Raw genomic sequence first — 20,170 nt, 5'->3', positions numbered from 1 at the left:
ACAATTTTAACATTAATGGTCAAGTAGAAAAATAAACTAAATATATTTCTTTTATAAACATTTTGTTATATTTTATTCTGCAAATACCTATATTGGATTTTTTATTAATGCATATTAATAATAATTGCTGTTCTCTTAATTGTCCCAGAGCTAATTAGATGATAACTGACATTTTTCAACTTTAATTAGACATACATTATATGGTATATAGACGGAGAATTTTAATATTGTTAAAATATCTTTTTTAAGCAAAAATATTTGCAGAATGTATATTTTTAAAAAAAATTAAATTTTGTGATCAATGGACTCCAATGTATCTATTTAAATAACTATATTAAAAGATTTTTTCAAAATAATGTCTTACTAATAGACTCCAATGTAGGTATTTAGTCAACTAAAATAAAATCTCTGACGCCGAAATGGCCGACGCCGAAACGGCCTACGCCGAAACGGCTCTACGCCCAAACGGCCACGCCGAAATGGCCACGCCGAAACGGCGACGCCGAAATGTCCTAGACCCTTCTTTACATACTGACACCAACCCACAATTTGACCTATATTGGTAGCTCTCATTCTAATTATTTTATTCACTATTCCACGTTGGTAGACTATCAAGATACATTACTTCCAATTCATTCAGTCCTTTCAAAACTACATAAAGATGAATTAGACTTTATGTCACATAGTTTAATTTTATTATATTATTACATACTCTCATTCATTTCACAATACTATATACAACCATATCCTTCACACATATATCTACCTCACTAACAGTAATCTTTAGTTATTTAATTTTGTTAACAACTATTTTCCAACTTTTAACAGACATAATTATTCATTACAATAGTATAATAATAAATTTAACACAACATATAGCCACCTTTTGTATATATACTGTTTTCTCGCAATATTCTACCGTTTACCTTCAACCTGTTGTCTGCTTGCCTTGTTAGGCAACCAACATTTCATCACATAAAAACACTCTTAAATTCTGGTTTTCTCGGCTTGTTTAGCTTTGTTTTTCCATGCAAGTCTAATTATCTTATTATGTAGTGTATTTCCTTGTTTCAACAAACTTAACTTTCATCTCGTCATTTCACATCCGATGACGTCACAACTTAAACCACGTAATATATCTGCATTAAATTTAATGAATCTATAAGTTATTCTGGAATAGAGAGTTGCTAATTTAAACTTTACAGTAGATTTTATTATTCAAATAATTTAAATTATTTTTGCAGACAAACCTCCGCATTTTATTAAAAAATCCAAAATCAAATGAAACTTTAACCAAAAATTGGCTTTATCTTGTCATGTCATGTCACCCTTGTCAAATTGTAAATCCACTTCATAATTTCTCAGTTGGTCTGTGCCCATTGAATTGGCAAGTACCTAGTATCTTCGAGCAGGGAACCATGGCACCCTTTTAGCATGTGTTCCACTTTATCCATTAACATCGACTTGTAGTCATAACATTTTAACATATTACATTATGTAAACCATATATGATGATGTTAACACTATTTACGGTGTGCTAGTTTCAAAATACTCGGCAGGATGTAAGTATTCCCACACTTTTTTCATTTTAACAGTCACATTTTTAACCTTTTGCTTTAATCTAACGTGGAAATACTTCATTCTAGGCACTGAAGATGTTCTGTTTAGAACGAAAACGTTCTGCAATCGATGACATTTTATAGTTTTTAAATAAACGATTTTATACCAGAATACATCTCGAAGTTTTTACTTCTGTATTGGTTTTTTAAACTATGGTATACAGCCAACTATTGGGATTTTCCCATTGATTTTTTTTTTTTTTTTTTTTTTTAAATATAATAGGTCTGGATCCCGCGTATGACAAAAAAGTTTATTAATAGCAAGCTGAAAATTTGTTAATAGCTTAAGGGTGTCTAGTCGGACAAACTTTGATGTATGGGAACACTGGAACAGGGGAAGTTTTAATTGTGGAACAGGTTAAAAATATTTGGACCATCAGACCACGAAAACGTCCCATGTATTTTGTCGGACAGAACTTCCAATTGATTTTTTACCCTTTAATTAAACTCTCATGCAAAAACTGTATTTATCACCTGTCATAATTCCTGTCATTTGACATGTTCTACGTGTTCCACTCATTAAAATGTCCAGTTGGTGATAAATAGCAGTCTGATTTTTGCAGGACAGTTTAATGAAAGGGTAACAAATTAATTGGAAGTTCTGTCCGACAAAATATATGGGACGTTTTCGTAGTCTGACGTTCCAAATTTTTAACCTATTCCACAATTAAAACTTCCCCTGTCCCAGTGTTCCCATACGTCAAAGTTTGTCCGATTAGACACCCTTAATATTCAAAGTTTCAGCTTGCTATTAATCAACTTTATTTTCATACGCGGGATCCAGACCTATGTATAATTTCAGCAAAGAGAGAAAAAAAAAGAAATATCTAATCCAACACCTGAAAAAAATATGAGAAGAAAAAGCACAAAAAAATAAACGAAAAGTTTTTTTCCATCAATAAAATTAACATACTAAAATTTTATGTAAAATATGTTATTTATTAGTCTCCATTTCCATAATATTTTATGATGCATTTTAAAAATCAGTAGCTAATGTTATGAATATAAATTAAAAAATATATAAAAAATCCAAGTAATAAATTGCATAATAGGATATGAAATTGTCATTCAGTATTAAATTTAATAATTTATTAATTATAGACGATACTTCATTATTCTAAAAAAATACCCAAACATATAAACTTGTATGAAGCTGTTTTATTTGTATAAATGGATAAAATATGAATATTTTAGTGTAGGAAACAGAGGTTGAACCTTGCAAAATGGACACAAGTCCGGTTTTATTTTTTTTCTGGTAGATCAAGGGGTGCTTATTATAAGACTAACTTTTTCTGAAAAAATTTCGCCCCGGAACCCCCTTTTTCACCCCTTTAAAGGGGGTAATTTGTGGTTTTTGCGGAACGTGGCCCTTCCTGTACCTTTTACAAAAAAATTTTCTTATAGAAATATGAAGCGGACTATATTTTCTATGATTTATTTCCCGACCGCATATGTCTATCATCCACCGTTTAGCGGGGGTGGCGCCCCAAAGTTGACAAGTTTTTAAAAAAGATGTTTTTAAAACATATATATTTTTCCCTAACTGTAACGGAAATTAGGAAGAAATCCTGCGACAAGTATTCACAAATAAGTGACTGATTTTTTGGTATAGGTTTCACTTAAGGGTAATTAGCCTATTTTTAATTACAGGGTGTTACATTTTAAAAAACTCCTTTTTATACCATTTGAACCGTTTATGCTAGAGTAAAAAGACTTTCAGCGATTACCCACGTATTGGTGCTATTTACAAATTTGTATAATTTACCACCATTTTTTCCTCGGAACCACCCCAAAAAAAGAAGAATTATTAAATAAAGTGATTTTCTTGAAATCCTTCACACACAATGCCCTTTATTAATATGCTTCATATATTATTTTGTGCACGTTATTATTATTCATGCATGGACACCAAAAGCGATTTCCTAGTGCAACCCCTGTAGCCAAAAATAAATAAATAAAATGGGGGTTGAAACTTTTTTTTTGTTTTTTGCTTTTTGATCCATACGGGCATATGCTTCATCAATAGTGCTTTTTAAAAATATATATGGTTATTGCAACATTCCTGCGGAAACCACCCCTATCCTTGAAAATATACTGCAGAAACTACCCCTATCCCTTGGCGAGCATGTTTTTACGATTTCCTCATTACTTATGCATTCTTTTTAAACAAAACTTATACTGTGTTAAAGACCACTATTTACTCTAAAAATTAGGTTCTATTCATTTTTTTCGTATAAGCAACCGTTACGGCACAGTGGCGCCGTAAACTTCGTGATATGCTTTGGCGGGCTCCAGTTTTTGTTTTTATTTCGTCACTTGTTTGCTTTATTGATAAAGAACTTATGTAAAATAAAACAACACAGTGTAAGCTACAAATTATGACCTATACACATTTTACATTCTTTGCCCCCCAAAGCCACAGTGGTGGCCCAAAATCAATTTTTGCATATTTTCGCCACCTACACGCATTTTATTTCATTAATGCTACCTTAATAGCACAATTTTTACCCTTAAATGGTCGCTAAGCAGTGGTGTATCCAGGGAGGGGTGATGGGGGCGATCACCCCCCCTCAAACCAAAAGTGATATTATATTTAAAGATTATAAAAATATTCATTTATTTTTATAGAAATACTTATATTATTATTTTTATAATGATGGCGTACTTTTTATGTTTTAGCGACAGTGGCGGATCCAGCATCGTTAAGGGGGGTGCCAATTGGCTAAATTTCTATAAAAATAAATGAATATTTTTATAATCTTTAAATATAATATCACTTTGGGTGTGAGAGGAGGGGGGTGATCGCCCCCATCACCCCTCCCTGGATCCGCCACTGCTTAGCGACCACTTAAGGGTGAATATTGTGCTATTAAGGTAGCATTAATAAAATAAAATGTAGGTGGCGAAAATATGCAAAAATTGATTTTGGGCCACCACTGTGGCTTTGGGGGGCAAAGAATGTAAAATGTGTATAGGCCATAATTTGTAGCTTACACTGTGTTGTTTTATTTTACATAAGTACTTTATTAATAAAACAAACAAGTGACGAAATAAAAAATAAAAACTGGAGCCCGCCAAAGCATATCACGAAGTTTACGGCGCCACTGTGCCGTAACGGTTGCTTATACGAAAAAAATGAATAGAACCTAATTTTTAGAGTTAATAGTGGTCTTTAACCTTGTATAAGTTTTGTTTAAAAATAATGCATAGGTAATGAGAAAATCGTAAAAACATGCTCGCCAAGGGATAGGGGTAGTTTCTGCAGTATATTTTCAAGGATAGGGGTGGTTTCCGCAGGAATGTTGCAATAACCATATATATTTTTGAAAAGCAGAATTGATGAAGCATATGCCCATATGGATCAAAAAGCAAAAAACAAAAAAAAAATTCAACCCCCATTTTATTTATTTTTTTTTTTGGCTACAGTGGTTGCACTAGGAAATCGCTTTTGGTGTCCATGCATGGGTAATAATAACGTGCACAAAATGATATATGAAGCATATTAATAAAGGGCATTGTGTGTGAAGGATTTCAAGAAAATCACTTTATATATTAATTATTCTTTTTTTTGGGGTGGTTCCGAGGAAAAAATGGGGGTAAATTATACAAATTTGTAAATAGCACCAGTACGTGGGTAATCTCTAAAAGTCTTTTTACTCTAGCATAAACGGTTCAGATTGTATAAAAAGGGGTTTTTTAAAATGTAACACCCTGTAATTAAAAATAGGGCAATTACCCTTAAGTGAAACCTATACCAAAAAATCAGTCACTTATTTGTGAAAAATTGTCGCAGGTCTTTTTCTTAATTTCCGTTACAGTTAGGGAAAAATATATATGTTTTAAAAACATCTTTTTTAAAAACTTGTCAACTTTGGGGCGCCACCCCCGCTAAACGGTGGATGATAGACATATGCTGTCGGGTAATAAATCATAAAAAATATAGTCATCTTCATATTTCTATAAAAAATTTTTTTTGTAAATGGTACAGGAATGGCTACGTTCCGCAAAAACCACAAATTACTCCCTTTAAAGGGGTGAAAAAGGGGGTTCCGGGGCGAAATTTTTTCAGAAAAAGTTAGTCTTATAATAAGCACCCCTTGATCTACCAGAAAAAAAATAAAACCGGACTTGTGTCCATTTTGCAAGGTTCAACCTCTGTTTCCTACACTATTTGTGGTATTTTTGTTTTTGTCTCAATATATTTTATTGTTCTGCTTTAAGAGTGTAAGTGCAAAATTTCGGACCACTACTTTTTAAATGCTTTCATTTGTTCCGAAAGAAGACTAAAAGGACGAAGAAGACTTTTTCCTGAGAAAACTAATACAATTTTTTGAAAAATTTAAACGCAGAATGAAAGATTGCATTAGTACCGAGGGCGCAAATTCCCTTAGAATAAACAAAAATTTCTTTTGAATGAGATATTTCAAATTAAAAACCACACTACAATTTTCTTTTCTTTTTGCCACTGTAACTTATTAAAATAAACAATATACCTATATATGTTTTCAGGGACTTTCAACCCTCGGTAATAATTTAATTTTTCATTCTACGTTTAAATTTTTCAAAAATACTTATTAATTTTCTCAGGATTCGAAAAAAAAACGAATGCATTTAAAAAGCATTGTTCCGAAATTTTCATACTACACTCTTAATAATCCACACTCCTGCCACACAGTAACATTCCGATTCGTAGAAAGAGACGTATGTTAAACTTACTAGTAGTTCGTTTTTTTTTAAATTGACATTTCTATTTGAATTCTTCTTCGGATGACAACATTTTGGTCAATCACTTATTTTATTTACAATTTATGAAGTCGTGTACTGAAGTTCAAAATATTAAACAGAGAGAAAAAATGGCGTTACAAAGAATCAATAGATACATAAAATAATAAAGAAATAAATAAATATCCAGAGATAGGATAGACCACTAAGAAAAGAGATTTACGGAAATACAGAAATCATGATGGGTCACGACGTGGCCCCTGTTGAGCATGAGTAACCTTCTATAGCGTAAACCTAAGCAATCGAATGTTAGCGTGACTCACGACTTAGCGTGACTCACGACAATTCGCGATTTGACTCTCCCTGTCCATTGCATCAGTCAACTTTATTAATCTAGCGTGACTGAGTTTTGTGCATATTTGAGGTTTCTTCTTCTTCTTTTCCCATTAAAGCAAGACAGATGGATGTTAAGGAAGCATTAAAGGCTGTTATAGATTCTATTTGAAAATTTCACTAGTCGAACAAAAATTATCACGATCAAAACAGGTCAGGAAAATGTCGGCGAAGTAACGAATCCCTTGTGATGAAAACTACTGTTAGGATTGTATGTGTGCCCTCCGATGACTGGTTACTCACTCCCCGAAGCAAAAAAACATACAGAGGAGAGAGACAATTGGACGTAAATAATCAAACGAATTACATGACGCCACTAGATCCTTACAAACGAAAAAAGGTAGGACCCCGATTTTTGACCCTTCGCTTCGTTATCGTTCATTCGCTATACATTCTACTGATACAAATAGCGAATAATCGATAACGAAGCGAAGGGTCAAAAATCGGGGTCCAGGCGCCTTATATCAAAGTTTAATAATTATTCTGGTAAATCCATTTCTATAAAGCACGCTAGTTTAAAACCATAAGTTCAAACCAACCCCTCGTCTAATATTCTTACACCATATCGAATACTGTGAACTGACCAAGTCACGAATGAGGAGGTCCTCAGAATAATGTAGAAGAACCGAGAAGTACTGACCACCATCAAATCTCGAAAGTTGGAATACTTTGGACACATTATGCGAAATGAATCCAGATATGCTCTCCTACAAGCCATCCTGCAAGGAAAAATATTTGGAAAGCGAGGTTGAAGAAGAAGAACATCCTGGTTGAAGAACTGAAGATAAAGATTGCCATGACGATCGCCAACATTCGTCACGGATAGGCACATCAGAAAGAAGATATTTGTCTTCTATTTTTCCTTCCAATATTGGTTATAATAGTATGCAGCAATACCAATGAAAAAAGGTGGAAAATAAATGTCAAAAGCTAGTCTAGCAGGATATTTTATATAAAACAATAAACATCTAAACTTGTAAAGGAAAACACAAATTTGTCCATCAATTCCTGAACATACTTACCACATATTTCGTAATAATAACCTAACCATATGCAACTAAGATCCTGATTTGTTACCAACTCTATCTCATAATTAAAGACCGGATTATATGTTTTTTGCATATCGATAACCATCAAAGATACAATCAAACGCTTCAGGATGTGGACGAATTATGATAATTAAAGGCATTTGACACTAATTTAATTTTACATATTTAGAATATTTTCGGTTTTTTAACATATTTTGATGGTTTGAACATATATTCGACCGTTTGACATATTTTGGCATATTTTTGATATATTTTGGCATATTTTTAACATATTTTGTCATATTTTGACATATTTTTGGCTGTAAACAGCTTGACACAGTTAACCATGTAACAATGGTTAGGTTTATAAATGATGCATTCATGAACTTTTTCCTTCCCGACATTGTTCCAGCTAACAAAATCTTGCTTATGGTTTCCGATGCTGCGTCATACATGGTCAAATCTGGCCAACAACTAAAAGTTTTATATCCCAATTTAATTCATGTGACGTGTTTGGCGCATGGTTTAGACATAGTGGCGGAAGAAATTCGAAATTCATTTCCTACATTTAATAGTTTAATTAGCAACGTAAAGAAAATATTTTTAAAATCGCCTTTAAGGATTCAGATATATAAAGAAAAATTACCAAATACTCCTTTGCCACCGGAGCCTATAATCACAAGTTGGGGAACATATTTAAAAGCTGCCTGTTTTTATGCGGTTACATTTTCTCCCTATAAAAGAACTAATTTTATGTTTTGAAGAAACAAATATTGGTGCGATTTCAAAATGCAAATCAATTTTAGAAAACAGATCACTGCACAATAAGCTTTGTTTTATTAAATCGAATTATGAATTTGTTTATAAAACCATCCTCAATCTTGAAACTGAATCGTTTCCACTACACAAGTCCCTTAATTTAATTCAGAAATTTAAGGAAAACGCTGAAGAAGTTTCTGGAAAAATTGGACAATCAATAAATAAAAAATGGATTGAAACTTTACAGAAAAATAGTGATTTCAAATTATTATTACAGGAAGCAAACCAAATTATTTGTGGCGATTTTGATGTCAATATCAATTTAAATGCGGAGATTGTTAATGTTATAAAATTTGCACCAATCACATCACTTGATGTTGAACAAAGATTTTCAACATACAAATTACCACTAACGGATAGGCGACATAATTTTACTATTGAAAATATTTAAAAACATTTGATTGTGAATTGTTTTTATAAGAAGGAATAAAATGTAGAAACGTAAGTAATAGTAATAGGTACTAGAGAGGTATACATTCGTATATTTAGGTAAATTTTGTCAATATATGTACTTACCGTTATTTAATAAAACTTTTATACATTTTTTAATGCACATTTTCTTGGTACTTTAAAATGTTTTTCACATATTCCACATATTTGGAACATATTTTAAACTTTTAGGGAATATTTTCAACATATTTTACTCATATTTCAGACATATATATGCACATATTTCAGTCAAAACAGGAACATATAATCCGGTCTTTACTCATAATTAAAGAAATAAACTTTATACATTTTAAATGATGTAAAATATTTTACACCATACCAGTAATATAGGAGGCTTAAGCATGGTTCATATCTTTATGAATCCGGAAAACCATCAAAAAGATTAAAGACGCGAGAAGCCCTTAAATAACTAGCATTTGAAATAATAGAGTCTTAATATACGATTCAAAGATGTTCAACGGCAATTATACAGTGTAAGGAAACGTTAGATTGCTATGAACACTAGAACTTAACATCTACTAGAATTGCTATGGCCGTGTGGGGTATTCACAATTAACATGTAGTTACATACAACGCAATAAACCCATCAGATATTATTCTGAAACTGTTTTCTTAGTCTAAGAGCTAGTGAACCCTCCGAGTAACGGTCTTCCTGTAAGGCTCCTGTAACGATCATCGATTACGTCATCACGCCCAGATGGATGACGCCACTAGTATTATATATATGCCAAAAAGTCCTAATTTAAAAATAAAAATCGACCTGTCTCAGGATTTCTCTTCAAATTTGCCCATTCTCGAGATAATGAATTTATGCAAACTCAAACGTCCTCATTTACACTAGTGTCGCGCCCGCTTGATTGGCAATTAAAAAACAAAGGGGTTTTCGATACTGTATTGCAAAAAACTCTTCGAAATTTCATCACTCGATGTTTAAAGAATATCTACCTACCTTGTCAACATTGAAATTTTAAGTTAAATGTCCGATTCAGGGTTAAAAATGGCCGATTTCGCAATTTTAAATTTTTAATCGCTTATATGTCAAAAACTAATAACCTAAGTCACTAAAGACGTTTTCTGCTTGGAATGATTAAAAAAACATAAAAAAATTTTGTTCGTGCAAAAAAAAATTATGAAAAAACCCTAATCTTTCCCCTCGCCTGGCAAGGTCTTATGCTGTTCATACAGGGTGTCCCGAAAATATTGATCATAAATTATACCACACATTCTGGGGTCAAAAATACTTCGATTGAACCTAACTTACCTTAGTACAAATGTGCTCATAAAAAAAGTTACAGCCCTTTGAAGTTACAAAATGAAAATCGATTTTTTTCAATATATCGAAAACTACTATAGATTTTTTATTGAAAATGGACATGTATTATTCTTATGGAAGGAACATCTTAAAGCAAAATTATAGTGAAATTTGTGCACCCCATAAATAATTTATGGGGATTTTGTTCCCTTAAACCCCCCCAAACTTTTGTGTATGTTCCAATTAATTCATTATTGGGGTACCATTAGTTAAACACAACGTTTTAAAACTTTATGCCTCCTAATATTTTTTCGATAAGCCAGTTTTTATCGAGATGCGCCTTAATTTTAAATATATCTACGTAAAAAATTTATGGGAGTTTTGTTCCTTTAAACCCCCCGAATGTTTGTGTACGTTCTAATTAAACTATTATTGTGGTACCATTAGTTAAACACAGTGTTTTTAAAACTTTTGCCTCTTAGTCTTTTTTTCATAAGTCGCCTTTTCTCGAGATGTAGCTTCTTTTTCAAAGTATACCTAAAAATGTAAATTATAAATAAATTTTCAGATTACATAATTACAGGTCCTTATAATCGTACTTAACCATATGCAAATATGTGGTGGATTCGACAAATATTCAAAATATCTCGATAAACACTGGCTTATCCAAAAAGTAATAAGAGGCAAAAAAAATTTAAAAATATTGTGTTTAACTAATGTTGCCAGAATAATAATTTAATTGAAACGTACACAAAAGTTTGGGGGGGTTAAAGGGAACAAAACCCCCACAAAATTTTTATGGGGTGTACAAATTTCACTTTATTTTTTTTAAGATGTTGCTGCCATAAAAATGCCACATGTCCATTTTTAGTAAAAAATCTCTGAGTTTTCGATATATGAAAAAAAATCGATTTTCATTTTGTAACTTCAAAGGGCTGTAACTTTTTTTGTGTGCACTATTGTATATAGGTAAGTGAGGTTCAATCAACCTCTTTTTGAACCCAGAATCTGTGGTATAATTTATGACCAATCTTTTCGGGACACCCTGTATAGGGGAGTGCAATTAGAACGAAAACATGTATTGTTTCGGAATAATTCAAACAAGCTTATATTTTTCTAAAACTTTTTTTGTTAGGTTATATACATGTTAAAGTAAAAAGTTCTACTCGCAGATTTGGCCGCTAATTGCATATTAATTGTTTAAACAATATAACAATTGTTAACAAATATTAATAACAATTGTTTTGTATAAATAATTTTAAAAATATCGTTGAATTCATCATTTTTCTTTGATCAAATATGTTTCTGTTTTATTTTTGGTTATACTGAATCCGAATATGGCATTACAATTTTAAAATTCTTATACACAAGCTCTTATACAGTATGTTTGCGTAGCTAGGAACCATATGGAAAACTTTGTTATTATCAATTTTACGGAAAAAGTTATTCTTCATAAAATACTCTGGATTTTCAAAAATCTAAAACTCAACCAGCAGATATTAAATTTTATCAATTTTATACGAGTTATGTCAAAAATTATGAATTTCTTTAAAGAGTAAAGTACCTTTATATTCCAGAATATCAAAAAATGCTATTATGAAATTTGAAATTAAAAACTATATTTTAATATACAATTACATCATTATAATCGAAAAAAAAATCAATTTATTCTCAAATTTCGAATACCCATCATCATTTTATTTCAATTATTGTAACTATTTTATTATCAATTTTAGGAAAAAAAGTTATTCTTCATAAAATGCTCTACCTGGTCTAAAATCTAAGATACAACCATCAGATATCAAACTTTTTTAGTTTTATACGAGGCATGTAAAAAATATGAATTTTTCTTAAGAGATAAGTGCCTTTATTATTCACAATATTTTAATTAGAAGGATGTAATTAAACACTGAAACATATTTTTTAATTCTAAACAACTTTTCTTAATAACAATTTTCGATATTGTGAATTATATAGGTACTTTACTCTCGAATGAAATTCATATTTTTTGACATACGACATACCACGTATAAAATTAATAAAATTATATATTTGATGGTTGTATCTCAGATCATATATGATGCAGAGTATTTTATAAAGACTAACTTTTTTTCGTAAGACTGATAATAAAAAAGTTATCAATAGGTTTTAAGTTACGCAGACATACTATATAAGAGCTAAAAAAAATTTTTTTGTTGAACATTTATTGTTGTTGAAGCTTATTATTAAATGTTTTAGGTAGGTTTTACAAAAAAAAGGTTTTGATCACTTTGTATAAACATTTTTTTAGCTGGTAATTTTCGGTTTTTGTATTACATGTTTGTTATCTTTCTTAATTTTCTCAAAAAGAAATAGTGTATTTCATTTCTAAAGTAAAATTATTTAGTGCATTTTAAAGACTACATCCGAAGCTTTAAAAAGACCTTTAAAACTGTAATAGACCTGTTCAAACTTGAGTAATACCGTCTTAAATTGGTGTTAATTCTGTAAAACTATGAAGTTTTCAAAAATTACATTTTTTGAGACGTCGTATCATTTGAATTAAATTTTTGAGATTTTTTTAATGAAACATCGTTTAGTAAGATGGCTGAAGGGTAAGTTGTGCAAAATTGAGAGTTTTATACTCTCTCTATATAGTATTAGTTACACATTTTTAAATCATTTTTAAACAAAATTCATGTAAGTCTAAGTTTCAGCCCACACCGTACTTATGCCCATACATTTTATTTCTTTTTATTATAACCATAAGATAGCTTAATTATTCTTCTTTCATGTTCAATTTCTAAAGTTTCATTTGATCGATCAGTTAAAGAATTACATTAAAATAACTCAACCGTGCACTTCGCCGTACGCTAGTTTACAGTGCGCCAATGTTTATGAGAAGAGTGACTTTAGCGTTATAAATAAAAAATTATGGAAGCTACAGATTTAATTTTAGAAAAATCTTTATATAAGGTTTTTGTTTGTAAAATTTTCTGAATTTTTTAATGGTCAAGTCAGTTTTTTTCTAAAATTTATATTTTTGGAGTTATTTAAAAAAACATTTAATTTCGCAGTTCATTTGTTTAATAAAAAATGAAGCACCCACTTCTCGAGTAGAACTTTTTAATATGTTGTTTAATAAATATTTCTTAATCAAATTACAAAAAGTTCTATCTTGTTTGATTTTTTCCGAAGTGAAAATCTATATGCACTCCCCTAATACACATTTCTTCTAAATGACTTACTTAAGCACATATTTAAATTTAAACTTTACAAGAGAAAGTTTATTTTACCCCTAAACTATGCACTTTTCTATTCACCTGGTAGATACACGTGCAGGGCTGATGCCTGCCAGGTCATGGTTTTTAGCCTTGGTGTGGTATGAATTATCACTATACAAATTTCTAGCCATAAAGGAAGACCGTTACTCGGAGGGTTCACTAGCTCTTGAACTATCTGATCGAATTTCAGATTTTATCAAATATTTTTTACGGATTAACCTGACTTATGTTGTTTAGAAAGTAAATTGTAAAGACTGTAATTCAACATTGGGCAAACACACCAATATCTACAGAGAAGAGTTGTTGCATACATTCTCATTTAAGCTATAAATTGTTTTTATAAAGGCTGAAAACGTGTGAGAAAGAAGAAATAACTCAGGATCTAGATTATGAATTTGTTTTCAGAGCGTAACGATTTCGAAGTTAAAAGGTTAGTCAATGGATTAGTAGTCAAAGTCAATGGATTAGTAATTTAATGACTTTTCTCATATTCGAGTTAATAGGAAGCTGTAAGGAGACAGATAGCTAGACACGTGTTTAAAGTAGTAAAAGATGCGATAAATTATATTAAGATCGTATAAGTAGAAATATATTATCGAAATGATGCAAGGTTGTAACATAATGTGTTTTCTATATAACAGACCGACAAAACCAGGAATTAAAAAAGTTTTTATTTATCTATAGATACGATGAGATAGAAATTGTACATTTGATACAGCTAAACTAACAGTTTCTTGTAAACTTCTTCGTTCTGTAATTGCTATTTTGTAGCCAACATTTACCCTTTTAAAATGAATTTTTAGGCTGATTCGTCCCCTTTATTATTTTAACTCGTAATTCTATGACGGAGAGACGCAATAACAATCTTCTTTGGCTCCGGATACATAAGAAAATCTCTCGTGAATGCGAGAATGAGGTACTTGACAAAATTAAATTTCCCAAGCGGTAATTGGGCTTTGACATTTTTCGTGGTCCTTTTCATTTTAACATGAAACGGCCCGGCATTTTCAGGATCATTTCTGGAAAGAGAGGAGTAATTAAGCGGATGCTAATGGGGCGTCGCGACGACATGGTTGGAGGAGGGTTGAAAAAACTTTGGATGAATTACAAGAAGTCATGTAATTTGGGAGTAAGGAACTGTAAGAAATATGCTGTTTTAGTAGAATAGAAATATGCTTTATTGTCACTGAAAATTTTTACAATTTAATGGACAAAGCTTACATACAGTCAAAAGAAAAATAATATCAATAACAAATAATAACTACAATTTACTAAAATTAGATAAATCGTCAATATACAGTATATGAGATATAAAAGCAAAGTCAAAAATAATTTATTGCAAAATTTGTATAAATTGCAAATTGAACATACTTACAACAAATAAAATTCAACATTAGGAACTGACAAGTTTAAGCTACTGCGTATGAAACCCAATTTTCTAAGTTATTCATTAAGAAATTCTTATATTGAATAATTTGGTCTTTTAGATAGATAGGCTTTTGTCATTTTACCGAACTTTGGGGAAAATGTTGCAGATTTAAGTTGTAAAGGGAGATGGTTGTAAAGTTTTTTTGCGGAATATAATATAGATTTCTTTACTAACTCAGTAAAGACAAAAATAATTTATTGCAAAATTTATATAAATTGCAAATTGAACATACTTACAACAAATAAAATACAACATTAGGAACTGACAAGTTTAAGCTGCTGCGTATGAAACCCAATTTTCATAGTTATTCATTAAGAAATTATTATATTGAATAATATGGTCTTTTAGATAGATAGGCTTTTGTCACTTTACGGAACTTTGGGGAAAATGTTGCAGATTTAAGTTGTAAAGGGAGATGGTTGTAAAGTTTTTTTGCGGAATATAATATAGATTTCTTTACTAACTCAGTAAAGACAAAAATAATTTATTGCAAAATTTATATAAATTGCAAATTGAACATACTTACAACAAATAAAATACAACATTAGGAACTGACAAGTTTAAGCTGCTGCGTATGAAACCCAATTTTCATAGTTATTCATTAAGAAATTATTATATTGAATAATATGGTCTTTTAGATAGATAGGCTTTTGTCACTTTACGGAACTTTGGGGAAACTGTTGCAGATTTAAGTTGTAAAGGGAGATGGTTGTTAAGTTTTTTTGCGGAATATAATATATATTTCTTTACTAACTCAGTAAAGACAAAAATAATTTATTGCAAAATTTATATAAATTGCAAATTGAACATACTTACAACAAATAAAATACAACATTAGGAACTGACAAGTTTAAGCTGCTGCGTATGAAACCCAATTTTCTAAGTTATTCATTAAGAAATTCTTGTATTGAATAATTTGGTCTTTTAGATAGATAGGCTTTTGTCATTTTACCGAACTTTGGGAAAAATGTTGCAGATTTAAGTTGTAAAGGGAGATGGTTGTAAAGTTTGTTGCGGAATATAATATAGATTTCTTTACTAACTCAGTAAAGACAAAAATAATTTATTGCCAAATTTATATAAATTGCAAATTGAACATACTTACAACAAATAAAATACAACATTAGGAACTGACAAGTTTAAGCTGCTGCGTATGAAACCCAATTTTCATAGTTATTCATTAAGAAATTATTATATTGAATAATATGGTCTTTTAGATAGATATGCTTTTGTCACTTTAAGGAACTTTGGGAAAGATGTTGCAGATTTAAGTTGTAAAGGGAGATGGTTGTCAAGTTTTTTTGCGGAATATAATATAGAATTTTTTACTAACTCAGTGGTTGGGATCGGTAAATAAATAGCAAATATTGAATTTCTGGTGGAGTAAAGATGATTGGGCCTTGCTGGAAAGACATGAAGGTGTTTACGAATTAAACAAACCGTTTCTAGAATATATAAAGATGGAAGTGTTAAAATTCCGTGATCTCTGAAGTAACTTCTGCAATGAGTAAATCTTCTGAGGCCAAACAGATATCTTATTGCTCTCTTTTGCAATTTAAAAATGACATCAAATTGAGCAGCTGTACTAGAACCCCAAAAAGGAAGACCATATCGAAGATGAGACTCGAACAACAAAAAATATGTTATGTTAAAAGATGCTAAATTGAGTTCCCTTGAGACAGATCGTATTGTATAGCAAGCTAAGCCGAGTTTCTTACTTAACGAATCGATATGAAGGGACCATTTGAGGTTGCTGTCTAAAAAAATACCAAGAAATTTTACAGAATCAACGGTACTGATGTGGCTGTTATTAAGAGACAAAGGTTGAAGAGCTCCTTTATAGGATAATGCTACTGATTTATCTACGCTAAAAGAGAGTAAATTAGAGTCAGACCAGGTCTTTATCATCAGTAGATCCGAAGTTATAGTTTCATGAACAGATGCAATAGTTGAGTTGTTCCAAGTGATACTGGTATCATCAGCAAAAAGAAAAATTTTCCCATCGATTTTAGTAGTTTTTCAATACTTCCTTACTCGTTTCTAGTGATATAGAATATTTTTGTTGTTTGAATACCATTTTTCAAATTAATTTTTAATGCAAATTTGACAAAAATTTGTATATATTTGTTGTTGCCATTATGTCCTTTCTATTCTTCTTTATCCACATACTATGTCTTCATTGCGAAATAGATTACGAAAATACGCAAAAGCACTTTAAAATTATTTTCAAACATACAGGGCCACCCATATTGAGAGGGTGGAACAAACCTATTTTTTTAATGGAACTCCCTGTATATTTTTAAATTTTTGAACTCTCCTCAATGTTCTCGTTTTTTTAATATAGGTTTTGCAATGTTATAGGTATTACGTACTTTTCATATTTACATTTTTTAACTTGTCAAAGCTCATTTTAGCAAATATGCAGACGTAGGTTTCAATAAAATATTAGTTAAAATTATTTAATTATAAATACAGTTTTATTCATGAAATAATCTTACCGAAGTAGACCCGAGTGCTTAGAATAGCTTTAAAATTATATATATTAGGATCAACTCGTTTGGTCTAGCGGCTAAGCTAAACGAGTTTAGTTAGTAAGGCCCTAGCCCAATCTAGTTTATCTCATCGGGCTTAGGAAGAACTAATTTGGACTAGGCTATACAGTCGAACTTGCTTATTAGAGTACCGCTTATAGGAATATCCCGGTTTAGGGAATAGAATTTTGAGGTCCCGAAACGTTTTCATTTAGTCCTTAATAAATTTATCCGCTTATAGGAATATGTTTTAGTAAAATAGTACTCCTTAATAGAATATTTTTCAAGTAACCAAAAACTTTTTATGTACAATTTCCTACAAATTTAAATGATTTCTGATTTATAGGACCTGTCAGATAATAAATACTGTATTACTTTATTATGCACACCAATATTCTACCCTCCGCCAAACATTTACCGATCATAAAATAGGTATTTTTTCATTTGTGTAAATATTTTTATTGCTCACCCACGTCGTTGTCTCTTTAGATTTTTAGAAACAGTAATTTAGAAGTCATAACCGCTTGTAATATTTATTATAAGAAGTTTTCTGGAGGGTAAAACCAATGTCAATTTTTTAATTATTATATTTTTAAGCAACAAGTAACTAATATTTTATGTAACAAAAAAATTTAGTGTCAGATTACCGATTATTTTTCCAGAAAAAAAGTGAGACTGTTGTATGTATGTTAATAAGAAAATATGTATATATCTACATATTGAATACATTTCATACTTATTAGTGTATAGTATGCATGCACAGATAATGTAGTTTGGTATTTTAATAAAATAATTAATAGTTACACTAGGTACTGTGTTATTGACATAAAAAGAAATAAAACCATATTATACATAATATGTACATAACGTATGTATGTACATGTACATGTACAAAGTGTGTTGTACTATTATGACGTATATTCGGTACATTTATTTCTACTAGCCACCAGTGATCGGTTATTAGAATATCCCGGTTATAGGAATATTTTTGCTTGACATGAAGGCTATTCCAGTAAGCGGGTTCGACTGTACCACTTTAGCATAGGTGAACCTAGTTGTTCCTGAAATCGAGTTTCGCCGGTAACGTGTATATGTTACCGGCCAAACCTGATTTCAAGACAAACTAGTTTGTCCTAGGCCAAACCAGTTTGTCCTGAATGCATTAGGATAAATTAGTTTGGCATAGGCCAAACTAGTTTGTCCTGAACGCGTTAGAATAAACTAGTTTTTAGGTCAAACCCAAACAATCATATTATAAGAAATAATAAATGTTTTGTTTACAAAAGCAATAATTATACCTCAATTATAAAAATTATTATTTATTTGCCCATGGAGTACTTTGGTGACATTTAGAATTACGGAGCATCATTGCCTTCTTGCAGTTGCATTTGTTTGTGGAACAGTTTTGTTGCAGCTGCATTTGACAAAACCTTTTTCATTTTCAGATAAAGAAACTTTTTCTTCGTTACTAACTTATTTATCCCCTATTGCCTTTCTAAATTCACCTTCATCCTGAATTTCATTTTTGATTTCTTGCTGCAAAGAGGACGTCAAACGTCTTACTCTGGGTTCTATTCCAAATAATGCCTTGTATGGTGATTGTTTTATCCCTGAATGATAGGCGTGGTTTTTCATGAATTGGACATATCTCAACCCTTCCGACCATTTCGTTGAATCGCTGTCTTTCATCCAAGAAGTTCTCATAATAATATTCGCAATATATTGATTGGCACGTTCAACGGAGCTCTGACTTTGATTGTAGCTGGGCTTCCGTGCCCAATTTGGAGTTTCTGGCCAGAGACTGGCAAACTAACATAAGATTATTGAAAAATTCTCTACCGTTGCGTTGTCAGATTGAGGAATGCATGTAGCTCTTATTTATTTATTTATAATATAGCTCAACAGGCCTTAAAGGCCCATGGCTTGGAATTTCTCCACGGTTTTTCTCCATTTTCTCCTGTCCATGGCCGCAGTTCTCCAATTTGATATCCCGATTGTTTGCAGGTCTTCCTTACATGCTTCTAGCCACTTTTTCCTGGGTCGTCCTCTTCTCCTCTTTCCTTCCCCTCTCAGCAGCGAGTCCTTTGCCCACCTTCCGTCAGCCATTCTCGCAAGATGACCTAACCAACTTAGTCTCTTTGTTCTGACCATCTGGCTTATTTCTGGTTTCCGGTACAGCTCTCTGATCTCTGCATTTTTTCGTCTCCTCCAAATGTCTTCATCGTTTTTTACTCCCCCGAATATATTCCTTAGGACACTCCGCTCCCAGATGTTCAGCATATTTTCTTGGTTTTTGTTCATGACCCATGTTTCGCTCCCGTAAAGAACTGTGGACTGGATCACTGTTCGATAAAGTCTTAATTTTGCCTCTCTGGAGATGTTTTTGGCTCTTAGTAGTTTGTGTAGGGCTCCGACTGTCTTTCATCCTCTCGAGATTCTTTTTTCGATTTCCTGGCTTTCTTCCCCTTTACTTGTTAGCGTTACTCCTAGATACTCAAACTCCGTCACCTTTTTGAAGCAATACTCTTTATTCTCATTGTTTGTGGTAGTTTTCAGTTGTGTGTCTTCATTTGAGGTCTGTCCCATTTCCATATACTTTGTTTTTTGCTCATTAATTCTCAGTCCATACTGCTTAGCCTTTACTTCAAAGAGTTTGAAAATCCT

This window comes from Diabrotica virgifera, chromosome 4 (genome assembly GCF_917563875.1).
Source record: "Diabrotica virgifera virgifera chromosome 4, PGI_DIABVI_V3a".
NCBI classification, from domain to species: domain Eukaryota; kingdom Metazoa; phylum Arthropoda; class Insecta; order Coleoptera; family Chrysomelidae; genus Diabrotica; species Diabrotica virgifera.
The sequence above is the reverse complement of the archived record's forward strand: the minus strand, read 5'-3'. Positions refer to the sequence as shown.